Source organism: Heterocephalus glaber, unplaced genomic scaffold (genome assembly GCF_053883595.1).
Source record: "Heterocephalus glaber isolate CG9 unplaced genomic scaffold, H.glaber_assembly_v1.0 deba00000071, whole genome shotgun sequence".
NCBI classification, from domain to species: Eukaryota; Metazoa; Chordata; class Mammalia; order Rodentia; family Bathyergidae; genus Heterocephalus; species Heterocephalus glaber.
The window spans coordinates 2,130,482-2,148,834 of NW_028258137.1; the positions used below are offsets into that span (position 1 = coordinate 2,130,482).

Below are 18,353 nucleotides of genomic sequence, written 5' to 3' on the forward strand. Positions count from 1 at the left end.
CCGGGCCCTTGGGCAGCCCTAGAGCCAGACCCCGAGCCTGCCTCTCCTGCTGTCACCTCCTTGGCCTGCTCTCCCTGCCTCCCAGGGCCAGGTGCCCTTTCACGCCTGCACAGATGTGATGAATATTTATGGCCTCTGCTCTGCGGGTCCCTGCCCTTCTCCAGGGACTCCCTGGCCTCGCCTCCCGCAGGTCCTGAGAGGCTGCTTCCTCCTGGGCTGCTGGGGGTCCCAGTCCAGGGAGGCTATGGGGCAAGATTGCCCCAGATGGTCTCCTCTGCTGGGGATCCAGGCACAGTCCCTGTGTCTGGAGGGTGGAGGAGGACAGGGCTGCTCTGCAGGGGGGTCAGCCTGGCTCTGGGAGAAGGGGGAGTTCATCATTCCTTAGTACCGACGGCGCCAGCTGTGCAGGCGGCTCAGTCACCCTGTCTGATGCCCACAGAGGATACACCATTGTTCCCCCTTTCCCACGACTGGGCCCTGGCTTAGGAGGGTGCAGGTCACCCAGCCACTGAGTGGGGTCCTGGGCTCTGCGGTGACTAACGGGGGAGCCGGAGGGTGCGTCTGGTCACCTGTGTGGCTGAGGCAGGAATGGAAGAGCCCCACCCACCTGCCTCCTCCCAGGGCCTGTGTCCCGGAGCCCTGTGCTCTGCCCAGGACCAGGGCTTCCCCACCTCACCCTTGGGCTGCGTGGTTCTCCACAGTGGGGCTGCCCTGTGCATGTAGGGTGCTAAGCTCTGCCCACAGGGTGCCAGCAGCAGTTGGCCCCCAAAGCTGTGACAGTCAAAAATCTCCCCAGGCCCTGCTGGCAATTGCTGGGTCCCAACAGCCCTTGGCTGTGAACCACCCTTCCCAATACCCTCCAAATTCCCAGCCCCGAGAGCAGGCCACAGCCACCTGCGGGTCTTAAAACTACATAAATGGAGGGGTGGGGGGAAGGAAAGAAGGGAATGGAATTAATATGAGAAAAGGAAAAAAATGGAAACAAAGTCTTTGTAAATAGAGAGGTTTGGGGGGTTGAAGGGAGGGCGGGCGGATGGGGAAAAAATAAGAACCAAGAGAGACTATGTAAAGGTGCAAATTCCCAATGATGAACATCATTATACTGTAGACCTAAAGTGTACCAATGAAATTAATTTTAAAAAGCTACATAAATGGAAATGATCCTACAGCTCAAGCTGGGCGTGGCCATCTCGGCACTCCGGAGGCTGAGGCCGGCCTGGGCTACTCAGGGAGACTCTGTCAGCACAGGGCTGGTCCTGGCAGGCCCTGGCGTGGAGGGGTGGTGGTATGAATGCCCCCCACGCACATGGCCTGCCTGGATGAAGAACTAGGAGCTGGCATCCAGCATCTACCTGGCATGTTCCGGCAGCCAGCTGAGGTGCCAGCCCCAGGCAGTAGTGGAAGTCGCTGGTGGGGACACAGGAGCTCTAGGAGGACGTGGGCCATGTGACCTCCTGTCCCCCACCATGAGAGGGGCTGGGGCAGCCTGGAGGCCCAGGCCAGGCCCCGCTCCCTGCACCAGAATCACCTGGGGCCTCGGGGCAGGTGGCTGCTAGAGGCACGGATTCCTGGAGGAGGCCCAGCGTGTGGCTGTGAGGTTGGCCCCTGACACCTGTCCCCACGTCCTCAAGTCCTCTGAGCCCCACCTTGGCTGAGAGGCCCCGGGTCTGCAGAGGCAGCAGGGGAGAAATGGGGGGGCGCGTGTCAGCCACTGCCAGGGCGGATCCCACAGGTTCCCCATGGTGCCTGAGCAGCTGCCCCTGGAGGCTGGGTGCCAAGGATGGCAAAGTGAAACAGCAGGAGGCTGCATCAGTGGGGTGGGGGTTAGAACCTAGAGTGGAGGGACCAGATCAGGGTGGTCAGAGGGGCCTGGGCTGTCACACCGTGTCTCCTTTGGATGTCCCTCCTGTCCCTCCCCTCTCCACAGTGCGGCTCTGAGCAGGTGTCACTGCCTGAGCCCGCCTGTCTCCTCTTGCAGCCAGCCCTGGGCAGGGCCCAGCTGCCCTGCTGCCAGCCCCTCAGCTGGTGCAGAGCCTGGCCCCACATGCCCAGCGTACTTGCCGAGTGGACGGAGGAAGGACCTCGTGGCCCTGGTCTCTGGGGACCAGGAAAGCAGATGGCTTCCACGTGAGGAGGCTGATGCCAGCGCCTGCTCCCAAAGGAAGCCATCGGCCAGATGCCATGCCAGTGGGGAGCCCGGGAGCTGTGGCAGCCGATGCAGGAACCAGGGAGGGACTGTGCCCGGCTGCAGGTCATACTCTTCGTGGCCTCCCCAGCGGCTGGTGCTGTAAAGTGGACACCCACTGGACATGTGAGTGTTGAGTCCGTGGCTGTGCCAGGGAAGCAGGGGCTGCACAGGAGAGGGGGCCATGGGGAGGGGCAGGTGTGGTTGCCATGGATACCATCGGGACAGACCCAGGCTGGGGGGAGCCAAAGATCATCCCATTCAGGACGCCTGCCCTGGTGCCCTGCAGCGCCACAGTTTGTGGTTCTCTGGGGCCGACTCAGTGTTAGCAGCCTGGGGCCGAGCGGGGCAGGGTGGAACAGGCTGTAGTCCCAGTTTGAGTCCAGCCTGGTCAACTTAAGATCCTGTCCGAAAATAAAAAATAAAACAAGGACCAGGGATGTAGCTTAGGGCTAAGGTTTTGGGTTCAATCCTCAGTAATGGAAAAAAAAAAGTTGAGGACTTCCTGGGCCCTATGGCTCAGCCTCCCAGCCAGAACACTGACCACTTCCACCTGCTGTGGAGGGACTGGGGGCCTGTGGGCATAGAGGGGCCAAGTCCCCCTTCTCCAGCCCTGACTTCTGTTTGTAGCATGTGTGTGAAATCCCACTTCGCAGCCAACAGCCAGTCACTGAGTGTGTGCTGGGTTAGCCGATGGCCACCCACTCCCCATTGCCTGACTCTGGGCAGCCCTGAGCCTGGGTCCCCATGGAATGGGACAGAAAGGCCCTCTGTGAGTTCCTGGACCGCCTCCATAGCACAGATGGCTTCTGCTTCCGTCAGTCTGAATGTGTGGGGTCCCCTCTCCCCAGTCCCTGCTGAAGTCTAATCCACACTGCAGTGGTGGGACAGGACTCGGAGGGGCCTGTGGGTGCTTAGCCAATGTGCTTGTAAAACAGGCTTGAGGGAGCTCGGCCCCCGCTCCTGCTGCAGGAGGACCCAGCTTCACTCACTGAAGCAGAGCGAAGGCTCACCAGAGCCAAACCTGCAGGGCCTTGGTCTTGGACCTCCAGCCCCAGGACTGTGGTCAGGAATTTCTGACCTATGTAAATCACCCAGCACAGGGGCAGGGATGTAACCCAGTGGCTCTGTGCCTGCCTGGCAAGTGCAAGGTCTTGAGTTCGATCTCCAGTACTGAAATAAAAAATAAATAAAATAAATTACCCAGCCTAAGCACCTGTTGGAGGAGCCGGGATGGACAGAGACAGGAGGTCGCTTCCCAGAACCCAGCCACATGCGACAACACAGGAGCCTGGGGGCAGACTCTCGGGAATGCCCCACATGAGCTCCCCACAGCCCACCCTGTGCTCGAGCCAGCTTCCAGTCCAGCCCAGGTGAGCCCATCACAGAGAGCAGGGCTGCCCAAGAACCACCTGCCCACGCCTGGGCAGCCCACAGCACTGACATCAATACACAGTGGCTAAAGCTCGTACAAGAGAGGAAATTATAAAATCAGGGCAGAAATCAATGCAATGGAGACTAAGAGAACAATACAAAAAAATCAATGAATCAAAGAGTTGGTTTTTTGAAAGAATAAATTACATCGATAAATCTTTAGCCAACCTTATCAAAAAAAGGAAAGAAAAGGCACAAATACATGCCATTAAGAATGAAAAAGGTGAAGTCACAACAGATCTAACAGAAATCCAGAGGATCATCAATACCTACTTCGAGAACCTCTACTCCAATAAAATGGAAAACACAGAAGAAATGGGCAGATTCCTAGATACATACAAATTGCCAAAGTTAAATGAAGAAGATATAGAAATTCTAAACACCCCAATTACAATGAGTGAAATTGAAAATGTAATAAAATATTTACCAACAAAGAAAAGCCCAGGTCCGGATGGCTTCACTGCTGAATTTTACAAGACATTTAAAGAAGAACTAATGCCATTACTCTTTAAACTCATCAAGGAAATTGAAAGGGAAGCAATACTTCCAAATTCATTCCTGGAAGCAAGTGTTACTTTGATTCCAAACCAGGGAAAAACCCAACCCCAAAAGAGAACTACAGACCAATCTCCCTAGTGAACATAGATGCAAAAATCCTCAACAAGGTACTGGCAAACAGAATACAGAGGGTCGTCAAGAAGATCATACACCCTGACCAAGTTGGATTTATCCCAGGGATGCAAGGATGGTTCAACATTCATAAATCAATAAATGTAATACACTATATTAACAGAGTCAAGGACAAAAACCATATGATCATCTCAATAGATGCAGAAAAAGCATTTGACAAAATCCAGCACCCATTCATGATAAAAACCCTACAGAAAATTGGAATAGAAGGTCTTTATCTTAACCTGATTAAGGCTATCTATGAAAAGCCAGAAGCCAACATCATACTAAATGGTCAAAAACTGAAAATTTTCATGCTAAAATCAGGAACAAGACAAGGATGTCCACTATCACCACTCCTGTTCAATATAGTTCTGGAAACATTAGCCACAGCAATTAGAAAAGAGAAAGAAATAAAAGGAATAAAGATAGGAAAAGAAGAAGTTAAACTGTCATTATTTGCTGACGATATGATACTTTACATAGAAGACCCAAAAAACTCCTCCAGAAGACTTCTAGACTTAATTGGCAGATTCAGTAGAGTAGCTGGATACAAGGTCAACACTCAAAAAACAATAGTCTTTTTGTACACAAATAACGGACTCACTGAGAGAGAAATTAGGGAAACAATTCCTTTTACAATAGCATCCAAAAAAATGAAATATGTAGGAATCAATCTAACAAAGGAAGCAAAAGACCTCTACACTGAAAACTACAGCACTCTGAAAAAAGAGATCAAAGAGGATACAAGAAAATGGAAAGACATCCCTTGCTCCTGGGTAGGAAGAACCAATATAGTGAAAATGGCCATACTTCCAAAACTACTATATAGATTCAATGCAATGCCAACTGAAATTCCAACAATATACTTCACAGAACTAGAGAAAACAATCCAAAAATTCATTTGGAACCATAAGAGACCTAGACTAGCTAAAGCAATTCTAAGCAACAGAGACATGACTGAGGGTGTCACAATCCCCAACTTGAAACTATACTACAAAGCTACTGTGATAAAATCAGCATGGTACTGGCGAAAGAAGCAACCTGAGGATCCGTGGAATAGATTAGAAGATGCAGAAGCAACTTCAGACATACTCAGCCACCTCATCTTTGACAAAGGAGCCAACCACCCTCATTGGAGAAAAGATAGCCTATTTAATAAATGGTGTTGGAAAAACTGGATTTCAACCTGCCAAAGATTAAAACTAGACCCATACCTATCACCATGCACTAAACTAAGATCGAAGTGGATTAAAGATCTAAATATTAAGACAGAAACACTAAACTTGCTGGAAGATAAGTTAGGCAGAACTCTTGAAGACATTGGCATAGGAAAGGACTTCACGAACAAAACCTCAGCAGCATGGGAACTAGCAGAAAGAATCAACAACTGGGATCTCATCTTATTAAAAAGCTTCCACACTGCAAAAGAAACCACCAACGGAGCTAACAGACAACCTACAACATGGGAAAAACATTTTAGCAGCTGTACCTCAGACAAAGGACTACTATCTAGAGTATATAAAGAATTGAAAAAATCAGACCCCCCAAATTCAAAGACCCAATTCAAAAATGGGCATCTGAAATGAACAGACATTTCTCAGACAAAGAAGTAAAAGCAGCAAACAAATATATGAAAAAATGTTCAACATCACTGGTCATTCGAGAGATGCAGATGAAAACAACACTGAGATTCCACCTCACACCACAAAGAATGGCTGCTATCAAGAAATCATCCAATCACAATCGCTGGCAGGGCTGTGGGGAGAAAGGAACCCTTCTCCCTTGTTGGTGGGAGTGCAGACTGGTGCAACCACTGTGGAAATCAGTATGGAGATACCTCAAAGAACTAGGACTAGAGATCCCTTTTGACCCAGCTATTCCCCTGCTGGGTATCTTCCCAAAAGAATTAAAAGAATCATGTCACAGCGATATATGTGCACCCACATTCATAGCGGCACAGTTTGTAATTGCTAAAGCTTGGAAGCAGCCCAAGTGCCCATCAACTGAAAACTGGATAAAGAAGATGTGGTTTTTTAATAAAATGGAGTACTACTCAGCCATAAAGAATGAAAAACTAGAGTCATTTATCTAAATGGATGCATATTGAGGCCATACTCTTAAGTGAAATAAATAGGACACACATGTGTAAATACCAAATAGTTTCTCTAGTGTGAGAAACTGATAGTGTAAACAAGGGTTAAAATGATTAAAATGAATAATTGATAACTTGAAATAGGAAAAAATGTCCAAAGATGAAGGAGTGAAGGGAGGGGAAGGGGAAAGGAAAAGAGGGAAAGGAAAAATGATGAGAAAAGAAAAAAAAATGGAAATGAAATCTATGTAAATAGAGAAGGGTGGAGGGAGTGAAGGGTGCACAGATAATGGGGAAAAAAATAAGAACCATGATATATCATGTACCGGTACAAACACCCAGTGATAAATGTAAATGAATTGTATACCTAAAATGTACCAATAAAAGAACTAAAAAAAATACCAAAACACAGTGGCTGTTGTTTGAAGCCACAAAGCCTTGAGATGCTTGTTACACAGCGTAGGTAGCTGAGACAAGCTTCTACTAAGTGCCAAGCACAGATATGTCTGAGTTAACACTTTCTCTAAACCTTATTACAGCAAATTAGGTTTAAGAATTAGCTATAGCTGCAGTGAGATTGTTTTGGAACTATTTCAAATGTGCCACAAAAGCACAGAGTACGGGAAAAGGCACACTGGGGCCATCTGCTCTATGTGGCTGACATTCTCCTTCCTTAGGAAACTTGGAAATCCGGGGGAGCAGCAGTGAGATGATAGGTTGATGCATGGTGTCCACAAGGGCCCTGAAGGGTGCAGCAGCATCTGCCCGGGCCTGTGGGGTTGGTGGGGGAAGTGTGGGGCAGAGGCAGTGGTGGCCTGGGATCTACTTTCCGAAGTGTGCATGGCTTGGGAACTCACTGTTTTCTTCTCTTCTCTTTTCTTTTCTTTTTTCCTGTACGGGGGATTGAATCCAGGGCCTTTGCACTGCACTATATCTGCAGTCCTTTTATTTTCTACTTCGAGAGAGAGTCTCGCTAAGTCGCTAAGTTGCCCAGGCTGGGTTGGAACTTGCAATCCTCCTGCCTCAGCCTCCCAGAGTGCTGGGATCACAGGCTTGGACCTCCAGGGCCCGATAATCACTCAGCCTTTCTGAGTCTCGGTTCTTCTTCCCACAGTGGAGTGAGGAGCACCGTGACCGTAGAGGTGGGCACTAGCTCATGTCACCCCAGCGTTCAAGGCACCAGACCAGCCGCAGCCCTGTCCTGTCATTTGAGGCACACAGGCAGCCGCCAGCGAGGCCGCGCTGTTCACCTCCTCTGCAGATGAGGTGCCTTGCCGGTCTCAGGCAGGTGGGCAACGGGGCCTGGGTGCCCTGGGGCAGCTGGGTCAGGAGCCCTCACTGCGCTGCCCCTCTACGAACACTGCTGGGGTCACACCCAGATGAGTTGGGGGCAGCAGCGAGCAGCCCCAAGAAGCCCCAGCCTCTGCACCCGGGGGCTAGGCAGCACTCTCCGCCAGGTGGGACCTCAACCTCGGGGCGGGGCCGGGGCACTTCCTGAGCACAACAGGCAAGCAAGGCTGGGGGAGGACAGGCACCGCTCACACACCTGAGGAGGGGCTCGGGCCCAGAGCAGTCAGAGAGCTGGAAGGCGGGAAGGCAAAGAACCTGGGGGAGGGGAGGCGAAGGCTGGTGTGTTCCATGTGGAAGGCCTGGGCTCCACCCCCAGCTCCACAGCCCACGCCGAGCAAGACCCGAGCAAGCCCCGAGCAAGCCCGGAGCAAGCCCCGAGCAGCAGCAGCAGCAGCAGCAGCAGCAGCAGCAGCAGCAAGCAGGAAAGCAGAGAATGGGAGCAGCTCCTTCTCCAAGATCCAAGTGGCCAAACACAGGAAAAGATGCTGAGTCCCCTTCGTCACTGGAGAAGTGCAAATCAAAGCCTCAGGAGAGGCCACTTCATCTACACAGAAAGAGGAGAAAGTGAAGGAAAGGAACAGATACTGGCTGAGGACACAGAGCAAGTCTTACTGTCAGGAGTGTGGTGGCGCAGCCGCTTTGGAAGATAATTCTTTGGACAGTCTTCAGAAGTCAGAAGTTCACTGTTCCCTTGGCCAGTCAGCCCCGCCTCCTGGATCTGCCCAAGTCTACACACAGCAGTATGCACGCAGCTCAGACGTGCAGAGAAGAGCTGAGACCCACGCGCACCCCGGGATAGAGCTCAGCCAGGGGAAGGATAGTGGCACTGCAGGCAGAGCTCAAGGACAGAAGCCGGATGCTAAGGCCGCACACTGACCAGATGTGTCCCCGACAGACCGAGGCTCAGAGGCAGCAAGAGGACTGGAGGGCCTCCGACGCTGGGTGGGAACAAGGACGGATTGCACATAGGCGGAGATCTGCAAATTTACTAAAATCATTGAACTGTGTACTTGGAGCTGGTGAAACTGAAGGTGCAAGAATGGTTCCTCTGGGTCTTAGTGGGGGAGCACGAGCCTAGCATGTGTGAAGCCCCGGGTTCCATCCCCAGCACTGCGCACGCGCGCGCACACGCACAGGCAGGCACTCCTGGAAAAGTCGCGGTGTGATGCCAGGGATGCCCTACTCTCGAGTCCCACTGACCACAGCCCAGGAGCACCGCACAGGCACTGACGCCAAAAGTGGCCCCGTCCTCTGTCTTGGGTCCCCTGGACCTGCCTGGGTGACAGCCGCCTGCAGGGCCGACTGCTCCTCTCTGGGTATCCGGGGGCCTGGGTCTCGGGGCCCCACCCTGCAGGAGGAAGAGGAGGACAGTGAAAGTGGGTGGAAAGGAAGGAGCTAAAGAGCAGAAGCTGTGGGGAAGGAGGGCAGGCGGCCTCTGGGGAGCTGAGCGAGAGTGGGAGGCCGCAGCCGGCAGAGGCAGGTGCCGCCCCAGGGGCTAGCACGCCCTTGAGCCCAGGGGTCCAGTCTGGACTCCTCCACACAACTGCAACAGTGGGGCGTGCATGGGTCTGCTCGTGGTGCTGCTTCGGGCCATCTCTGAGCGCCCTTGGGGGCTGGCAGCTTGGGGACGGCACAGCAAGGGGCCACGAAGTTCCCTCGGGCAGGTCTGAGGCCCAAGCCCCAAAGTAGGGGGTGCGGGGCTATGCAAAGGGGGGTGCCTGGCAGGGTGGGAGTGACTGCAGTGCCAGTGGACACGGAGGCCAGCGGGGGACCTGGCAGCGGCCAGAGTGGGTTGGGGTCCTGTCCAGGAGGCGGACTCCGGACTCCGGCGGTGGTCACCAAGGCATGGTCAGCAGGCTGCCTGGAAAGCAGCTCCTCCTGCTGCTGCAGGGCCGGGAGGCGGAGGCAGGAAGATGGGAAATTTGAGCCTAGGCTGGGTAACTCAGCAAGACCCTGTCTCAGAATGGCGGGGGAAATTCTGGCGGGGGCTGGGGGAGGCAGTGGAGGACAGGGTGGGGACCTGGTGGGGCATCGGCAGAGCTGTGGTCCGGGCTCTGCCTGGAGGAAGCCAGGCCTCGCTGACCGGGAGGCTGGAGGGGACGGGACACATGGGTCCCTATGGAGGCTGCGCAGCCGGACAGTGTCCCCTCAGTCAGAGTCAGCCTGGAGACTGCCTGTTCCTGCCCAGCAGTGGGCTCCGGGGAGTTTCCAGAGAATTTCGGCTCTGGCAGGAGGATGAAATGGGGCAATGTGAAATGACTTTACATACAGTGTCAGAATCTCCTCGTGAGGGAAGAAGCAGTAGTGAAATTGTGGACAAGACTCCAACAGGTGTCTGTATAAGAGGAAAGCATCAGCAGGAGACTTGGCTCCTCAGCAGCAAAGCAGACCCTTCAGAGAAAATGTTGCCTTGCAGCTGGGAAGGAGAAGCCCAAGCCGCGCTACCGAAATCCCTCACACTTGAAGTAAGTATGGGGAAGGCTAATGATTCTTGTATTGCCCCAGGAACAAGAACCTCAGGAAGAGATTCCTACTTTGGACCTGCCCCTGGGGTGGGAAGAAAAAGGATTCTGGTTCCACAGAGACCTGGAGTTCTGTGGATACTGAGGAGACGCTGGTAGAACTTGAAGTGGACCGCAAGGGCGAGAGAGGTGCTCAGAGGGAGCTCAGTGCCGACGCGGACAGCATTCCCAGCAGACCGCTGGCTGCGGACACAGTGAGCTTGCGTTTCCCATGAGAACTCACAGCAAGCAGTGGAGCCTCTCTCTTCCAATAAAGGAAAAATACAGCTTTCTCAATTCATGCTCGAGAAATGCCAATGCACAAATACACTGGCAGCTCCCGCACAGGTTCATCCCTTACACAGACTGGACCAGAGTCAGCTCCCAGAGTGGCGCAAAGGCATGGGGCCAGTTCTCCAGCTGCACAGGCTACTCCTGACTCAGGAGCGGACACAGCACCTTTCGTCTGCAGTCAGGACTTGGAGGCAGAAGCAGCGCCGGGTGTCCAGAGGCAGTGTGCACCTTAGCAGACAGGAGCTGGGGAGGCCCACACACAGTTTGCTTGCACTGCTGCTGGGTGTGCTTCGGGGAGTGGTGGACTGATGAGCAGAAGCCCTTCTGGAAGGGAAACCTGAAGCACATTTTCGCTCAGGGACTCTGTGCATGAGGACCACCCCTTCTCTGTGAGCTTCCGCCGTGACCACGGCCCCTGCACTGGAAATGGACATGGAAGCATAGCTTCAGCTTTGCTGCCCACAGCCATGTGTGCTTCACTCTCGCACTGTAACCCGACTTCTGGCACATTAGAGACCCCAGTTCTTGCCTGTGGTCTGAACCATGGCTTACTACATCTCTGAGCAGGGCCTTTCCCTTCAGCTTGCAGTACATCTGCCGTGCAGCCGCGCTGCCTACGACAGAACTGACAGTCCCTCCACTGTCAGCGTCACAGGATGTTAAAGAGTATCATGTAAACACAAGGTTGGGTAGCTGGTTAGGACGAGGACCCGTCAAGGCACTAAACTCTTCTGTCCCCGAAGGCCATTAACCAGCTGGCTCCCACGTGCACCCTCATGCCCCTCAGAGCACAGAGTTACTGAGAGGGAAAACAGGACAGAGCTACAGGTGTTTAGGAGAGCTGTGAAAACCTTTGCCGCCGAGCTGACAGCTTGGTTTTAATGGCTGTCCTAATCAAGTGAGGCAACTCTGGGGCATTGGCCATGAAGAATTCTATTTCTTACTAAAGAACAAATTATTAATATTGGAAAAAAAAATTTAAAAAATACTAGAAGAGATTTCAACAGTGTGACTAATGTTTGACATTATTTTTTCTAAGAATTTTTCTATCACCTTCCAAAAGTTAATGATGTTTGTAGTTACTATAAATCAAGCTTTGGAAGTCCAAAAAAATAAATGACTGTCTTTCTTTTAGGAAAAGAAAACAATGAAACATTCTGGCCACAAGGGCGAAGTGCAGTTCATGTAAGTGTTGATATAGTTTATAGTCAGTCTCCTTTTCTCTTCTTTGAAAGGTACTGTTAAGTAAACCGGGTTTTCTAAATAGTTATTTTTAAATTTTCACTTACAAAGTTAGTAGAATTTTATTTAAAGGTCCTAGGTATTAATTTGTTTTTCAATGAGTGCTGTAATTTAAAACAGAATTGGAATTGCTGCTGCAGCTGTGTGTGATTTTTTTAAGTTGGCATGTGCTGTCTAAACATTGTTTCACTGCAGTTGGATTGTTTCCTGTGCCCAAGATGAGTATATGAACCGTGAAGAAAATGAGAGTAGAAACCGTCCCAAGTCAGATAGCAGAAACTACAGTGGCTGCTGATGTTGAGATTATTGTTAAACTGTAATTAACAATTTGGGTGGCAGTATTCATCTCTGTGTTGTAAACTCTGACATCTGAATTGTTTAAGTATAATTTATAAAACTTCAGTGCAGTCAATTCTTCATGGAGAACCTGAAACCTAAATTGCAGACTTAAAAGGTACTGCATAGCCATTGTGTCTGTGAATAACTTCACTTAGCACCTTCTTGTCACCCAGAACAGTGTGAAACACAACCTGAGTGAGCCCTTTGGCAAGGACGAGTTCTAGTGTTTGCTTGGTACTGAACTGAATCTTCAGCTCTGCCCTAGACATTTGCACTACAGTAGCCCAGTGCATTCTGTGGCCTTGTGCTACTGTGCTCTGTTCCGCTGGGGCTGGCGAATGTCTTTAGTTTCCTTACCAGCTGCTACTGAAGGCTGTTTTCTATCCCTGTGGCTACTGCCAAGCTACAAAAGAGAAAAACTGTATTTGTATGCAACACTAATTCTTTAACTGCGAATGTATGTTTCTGCTTGCTATGCCTTGTCATGGCTGCTTTTTTTGTGCTAATAAAGTATATTTGGTGTTAAAAATAATGGCTGGGGATGTGGCTCAGTGCGAAGGCCCTGGGTTGAATCTCCCAGTGCCACACACACACACACACCTTGCACGCACATTCCAGAGCTAGGGTAAAAGAACCCTGAGTCCCGAGATTGCCCTGTAGCTGCTCTATGTCCTGGTGTGGAAAGATCTCCACGGTGATGAGGGCTGGAAAGATTTCCAAGATGCTGAGTGCCCACTGTTTACCGAAACAGCTGGGGACAGGGCTGGCTGCTCACGTTCACACACCAAGCATCTCTGCATGGTCCCTGTGGGCCCTGTGGCCAGCGAGATCCTGGGAGCCTTCAGTCCATACCCGCCTGCCTTTTGAAATTTGGATCAGGAGGATGGATTGATTACCCAGTCCAAAAACTAAACTAGAAAAGAAAAAATCTGTGAGTTCTAGAAGGTAGAAAAAAACTGCAAAATAGAAACTAGCAAACATTTACGTAAGTCACAGAGCCTTTACCTGCCCCTGACTTTAGCCTTCACAATGCCAGTACATCTCAAGGAAGACCGACCGATGCTCGGCTTGGCCAGCATTCCCGGGCGCTCGAGCCGGCTGACATGATGTTTGATAAGTGATTTATAGCCAAATACTGTCATTTCAAATGCAAAACTGAGGGTGGGAGTCTTTCGTAAACTTGCGGGTCTGTGGGTGGGGCTTCCCAAAGCAAGAGATTTGGAGGTCCCAGCTTGGCTGGGCTGAGGGCACGGGTTTGGGGGGTATGGGAAAGCCCTGAGTTCGATACCCTGTACCACGCACATGCAACGAAAGGAGACCAAAGACCCCTAAAGTGTGGCCACTGGGGCCAGGAGTAGGGGACAGCGGTCCTCCAGCCCCAGCCCCAGTGCTGGAGGGTGTCCCCGTGTACCAACCCAGCCTCAGGCCCAGTGGCCACCAGTCGTCAGGGAGGAAAGGACAGCCATGGGAGTGACCATTCCTTCCCGATACGGCAACTCGTGCCTGAGCCCAAGCTCTGGGTGGGGCTTGGTTGTCTGAAACCCGAACTGAAGGGAGAACGTTTCTTCCCAAAGATTCCAGAGGGGCCTTCAGACCACCCAGCAAGCCAGAGCCCTGTGGCTGGCCTCGGGGGAGCTCCTCATGAAAGCTGCCCAGCTCTGCTACTGGCCTGGCAACTTCAAAGCCAACCTTTCTCCAGGCATCAAAGCAGGCACCGTGGTGTGCGGGCCTTGCCTGAGGTGGCCCAGGCACGGTGCCCAGGCCTGCACAGCATGGCATTCTTCTGCCTGAGAACTCCGGGCTGGACCAGATGCTGGCTCACACGCTCTGTGGGGTGGTCCTGCCCTGGGCTCCGATGCGGGCACAGATGGTGCAGGGCTGGGGGGCATCACATGCACCAGGGCGTGGGTGGCTGGGAGGGGCTGGGGTGGCTCAGCCCCCTCCACAGTGCCATCCCCACTTGAGCCCTTCCGGGGGTGGGAGGAGGAGAGGGGACAGGAGGGGCAGACTCTGAAGTCTTGAGGTGCCAGGGTGGCACCAGCTGGGACTCCGACACACTGCAGACCTCTTGCTCTCGGGTTCTGGTCACATGTTCACTCACTCGTTTGTCTGTCTGTTCATCCATCCGCCCACCCGTCTGTCTGGGAGGTTTTTCTTGGCACCACCTGCCGTGGGGCATCAGGCCAGAGGGGTCTAGGGCCAACAGAGGGCTAATTCAAACCACATTCCATTTATGATTTCCCAGGAGCCACATTTAAAAAGTAAAAAGAAGCCAAGGGCAGTGGCATACACCTGTGATCTCAGCAATTTGGGAGGCTGAGGCACGCAGATCATAAGTTCCAGGGCTGGGGATTTAGCTCAGTGATTCCGCCACCTGCCTCACAAGTGCAAGGACCCAAGTTTGATCCCTGGTACCACAAAAAAAAAAAAAAAAAAACCAAGTTCGAGCCCAGCATGGGCAACCTAGCAACTTAGACCCTATCTCAAAATAAAGGGCTGGGGAGGGAGCTCAGTGTGCAGCACTAGTCTAGCACGCACGAGGCCCCATATCTCCTCCCCAGTATTCTTGTTTTGTTTTTTGAGACAGAATCTTGCTATGCAGTTCAGGCTGGCCTTGTACTCACTATGTAACCCAGGCTGACCTCGAACTCATGGCAATCCTCCTGCCTCAGCCTCCCAAGTGCTGGGATTAGAGGCATGCGCCACCACGCCCAGCCCCTCCTCAGTATTGCAATAGCTAAATAAATAAACCCCCAAGAAGCAGATGAAGTTCATTGTGATAATATTTTTCATTTAATCTGATTTATCCTAAAATTATTGTTGCTATTATTATTATTTGCAATACTGGAGATTGAACCCAGGGCCTTCAAACTGAGTTATCTCCCCAGCTTTCTTTTTAAAATTTTTTATTCTGAGACAGCTTCTGACTATGTTTCAAGTTGGCCAGGCTGGGGTCAAATTTGCAACCCTTTTGCCTCAGCCTCCCAGAGTCCTGGGATCACACGCATGCACCACCACACCCGGCTTCTCTGAAATCATTATTATTATTATTTTTTCTGGTACTGGGGATTGAATTTAGGACCTTGCACTTTTGAGGCAGGTGCAGCACCACTGAGCTAAATCCTAGGCCCCTAAAATTATTATTGCCACATGCCAACCAATAAAAAGTATTAATCAGATGGTTGACATGCTTTTTATCCTGAGTCTTCAATGGCTGATGTGTTTTACATTCAGAGCACGTCTCCCTTCGGATCCATGCCGGTGGCTGCCGCCCCGGGCGGCCCAGATCCAGGGCACAGAACACAGGAGCAGCCAGACTCTGACCTCGGGGGTCAGGCGTAGAAACTGAACAAAGCAACTGGGGTGCTAAGTGCTGCTGGGTGCAGGGCAGACCACGTCTGTCTGGACCCTCTGAGCTGCCCAGCTGCCTGTTCCCACTCTGTCACTGGTGACCTCGCACGGCGCCTGGTCAGCTGCAGGGCTGGGAAGCAGGTGATGAGCTAATCACAGGGAGACCCCCATGCCCCACCATTGGGGGAGCAGAAAGGGCACTGAAATCAGGAGTGGCACGAGGCAGGCAAGGTGTAGCAGCATGGGTCGCACCCTGTCAAGCCCGGAACTTGTGTTCACTGAAAGGATGGGCACTCTGGCCTGCTAGCCGATGGCAGGCACATGGCAGCTGGGATGAAACTCAGAGGCACAGAATCCATACGGGAAATGCAAGAGCCAGAGCAGGGTGGGTCTGTGTGACACAGGACCTGGATATCCAAAAGACACCAGGCTGTGGACCCCGAGTCCGAGTGTGTCGGGCAGGGGTCCACTCGGGAAGCGGGGAGAACAAAGAGGGTCTTACTGTGGCATTTTATCTCTTTAAAAATTCAGCAAGTGTGGCCAGGGCAAATATTTGGAAAGTACATGGGTGCATATTAAAATACTTTTCTGTCACCTGCTGCGCAAGCGCAAGGACCCGAGTTCGATCCCCAGTACCAAAAAAAAATAAAATAAAATAAATAAAAATATTTTTCTGTACTTCAAATAGGTTGCAACAAACAATTAAAATCCCTCTGGATGAAAAACGTTGGAGAAAGTTCTCTGAGCTTACATCTCCACATCCAGGAAAGGGATTCAGGACCAATGTCGCTAGGTCGATGTGGGTGAAAGGTGGTCACTTTTTCTTGTGACCGTGTCTGGACCAGGAACCCCAACCTACAACCTCCAGGATGGTTTACTGAGTGCTTGCTATGTGCCAGATGCCAGAGCCCACCTGGTCACAGCCTTGAGTTACTGTCCCCGCAGGGCCAGAGTGGGGAGGGAAGCTGCCGCCCAGGGTTACCAGTGGCGAGGGCTGGGACAGGACTCACACTCCTTGCATTTTGCCCCTCTGCAGAGGCCTCCCGTGTGGCTCACCTCCTTCCTTTTCTGGTGCAGGGCTGAGGATCGCCCCCACCCCGCACCTTGTGCCTGGGTGACACCCGAGGGGCAGGTTCACCCCGCTCTGGCTGCCCACAGTCAGGGCTGCCCTCTCCCTGACATGCCGGCGCATCTGGGAGATGGAAGTGCCACCCCCCAAACCCCAGCCCACCCCTTGGCCAAGCCACAAAGACTTATGTGGGGTGGACGTCTCGTCTTGGAGGGGATTCTCCTGGGAGCCCTGGCTGCCCCGGCTGAGGAGGAAGAAAACCCAAAGGCTAGAAGTCTCTCCTGGTTCGTGCAACATTACCTTCCCTCCGGGGGCTGCCCGCCAACAGTGGGAAGAAAAGGAGCTTTTCTGCACTCGCCACTTCCTCGCAGTATCTCATTTAATTCAGCCCGAGGACTCAACACTGGCCTGGTGGAGCGGGTGCGGATGGGAGGCTGGACCCTGTTTTCCCAGTTCAGACGTTGTTGTTTCTGTCACAATAACCCAACAGGAGTCTACACAACTTCTGCTGGGAGGAATGAGGATCAGTCCTCAGCTTCACCGAGAAGCACTGCAGGAAATGCCCGCCACACTGCTGGCCCAGAGGCGGGGACCAAATCCTGGAGAGTTTGAGCCGAGGTTAAAGGGGACCCCTCCCCACACCCTCGGGGATTTCCCTGTGAGACCCCTCACCTGCTGCCTCCTACCTCTGGGGAGATGAGTGACCAGCTGGCATCTCAGGGACCCTGGCTCCAGCTTCTGCGGTGGCCACCTGGGCTTCAGCTGCTCCGTGTCCCCTGCTGGCTGGCTCTCTCCTGACCCTGCCCATCAGGACTAAATGCCTGGCTTTGCAGAGAAGGGAAATTATCCTTAAGCCCAGGCCTTGCCCGGGAGCTTTCCAAGGGAGCGCTAATCCTTGCCCCGTCCCCGCCTGGCCCCAGGTGGGAGGGATGGGCGGCCAGCAGAGTCACCGCAGACCAGAGCTCCCTGAGCTGGGGCGTTTGGCTGGTGACCACTGTGGAGGATTTACTGAGTGGTTGTGTCTGATGACTGTGTAGTCTTTGGCATCTCTGGAGCCCCAGAGGGATGGTTTCCAGCCTCCCCGAGTGAGCCAGTTGCCTCTTTGAAGCTGTTTCAAATCCCCCCAAACCAGGACAGGGCCAAAGCACAGTGGTAGAAAGCAGAAGGTCTTGGAGTCTGGGAAGCCCCCACCTGCCTGCGGACGCCCAGATTTCCTTCCCGCCACCTTGTGTCCTGGGGATGAAGCCCAGGGCCTCGTGCATGCTGCCCAAGCCCCCTCCCTACTAGCTGCACCCCCAGCCCTTTCAATTTTCTGAGACCGTCTCACTAAGTTGCCCGGGCTGCTCTTGAACATGCAATCCTCCTGCTTCAGCCTTCTGAGTAGCTGGGATTAGAGGTGTGGAACACCATCCCAGGCTCAGGTTTCTTTTCCTGGTGCTCAACTATTGGTTTTTTTTCTTCTTTCTTGCTGTTTTTTTTTTTTTTTTTTGGTACCGGGGAATTGAACTCTGGACCTTGTGCTTGCGAGGCGGCAAAATCACTGAGCTAAATCCCTGGCCCGACCGGCCGGGGCTGGGGCGGCCCGTTGCTGTTGTTTTTTGAGACATGATCTTACTATGTAGTTCAGGGTCACCTTGAACTCGAGGAGATCCTCCTGCCTCAGCCTCCTCAGTGTTGGGATTACAGGCATGCCCTAACATACCAGGCTTTCAACGATTGCTTTTTAATTGAGATAAAACACACATACCATACACGCCACTGTTTTAATGTGTACGACACAGTGATGTTTAGTATATTCATGGAGTTGTGCAACCATCATCAGTA

The 18,353-nt window shown here is 52.4% G+C and overlaps 1 pseudogene; it reads left to right on the forward strand.

Moving 5' to 3' along the window:
- Positions 1-9,934: 9,934 nt before the first annotated feature.
- Positions 9,935-11,374, forward strand: LOC110348720 (suppressor of cytokine signaling 5-like; annotated as a pseudogene).
- The last annotated feature ends 6,979 nt before the right edge of the window (positions 11,375-18,353 follow it).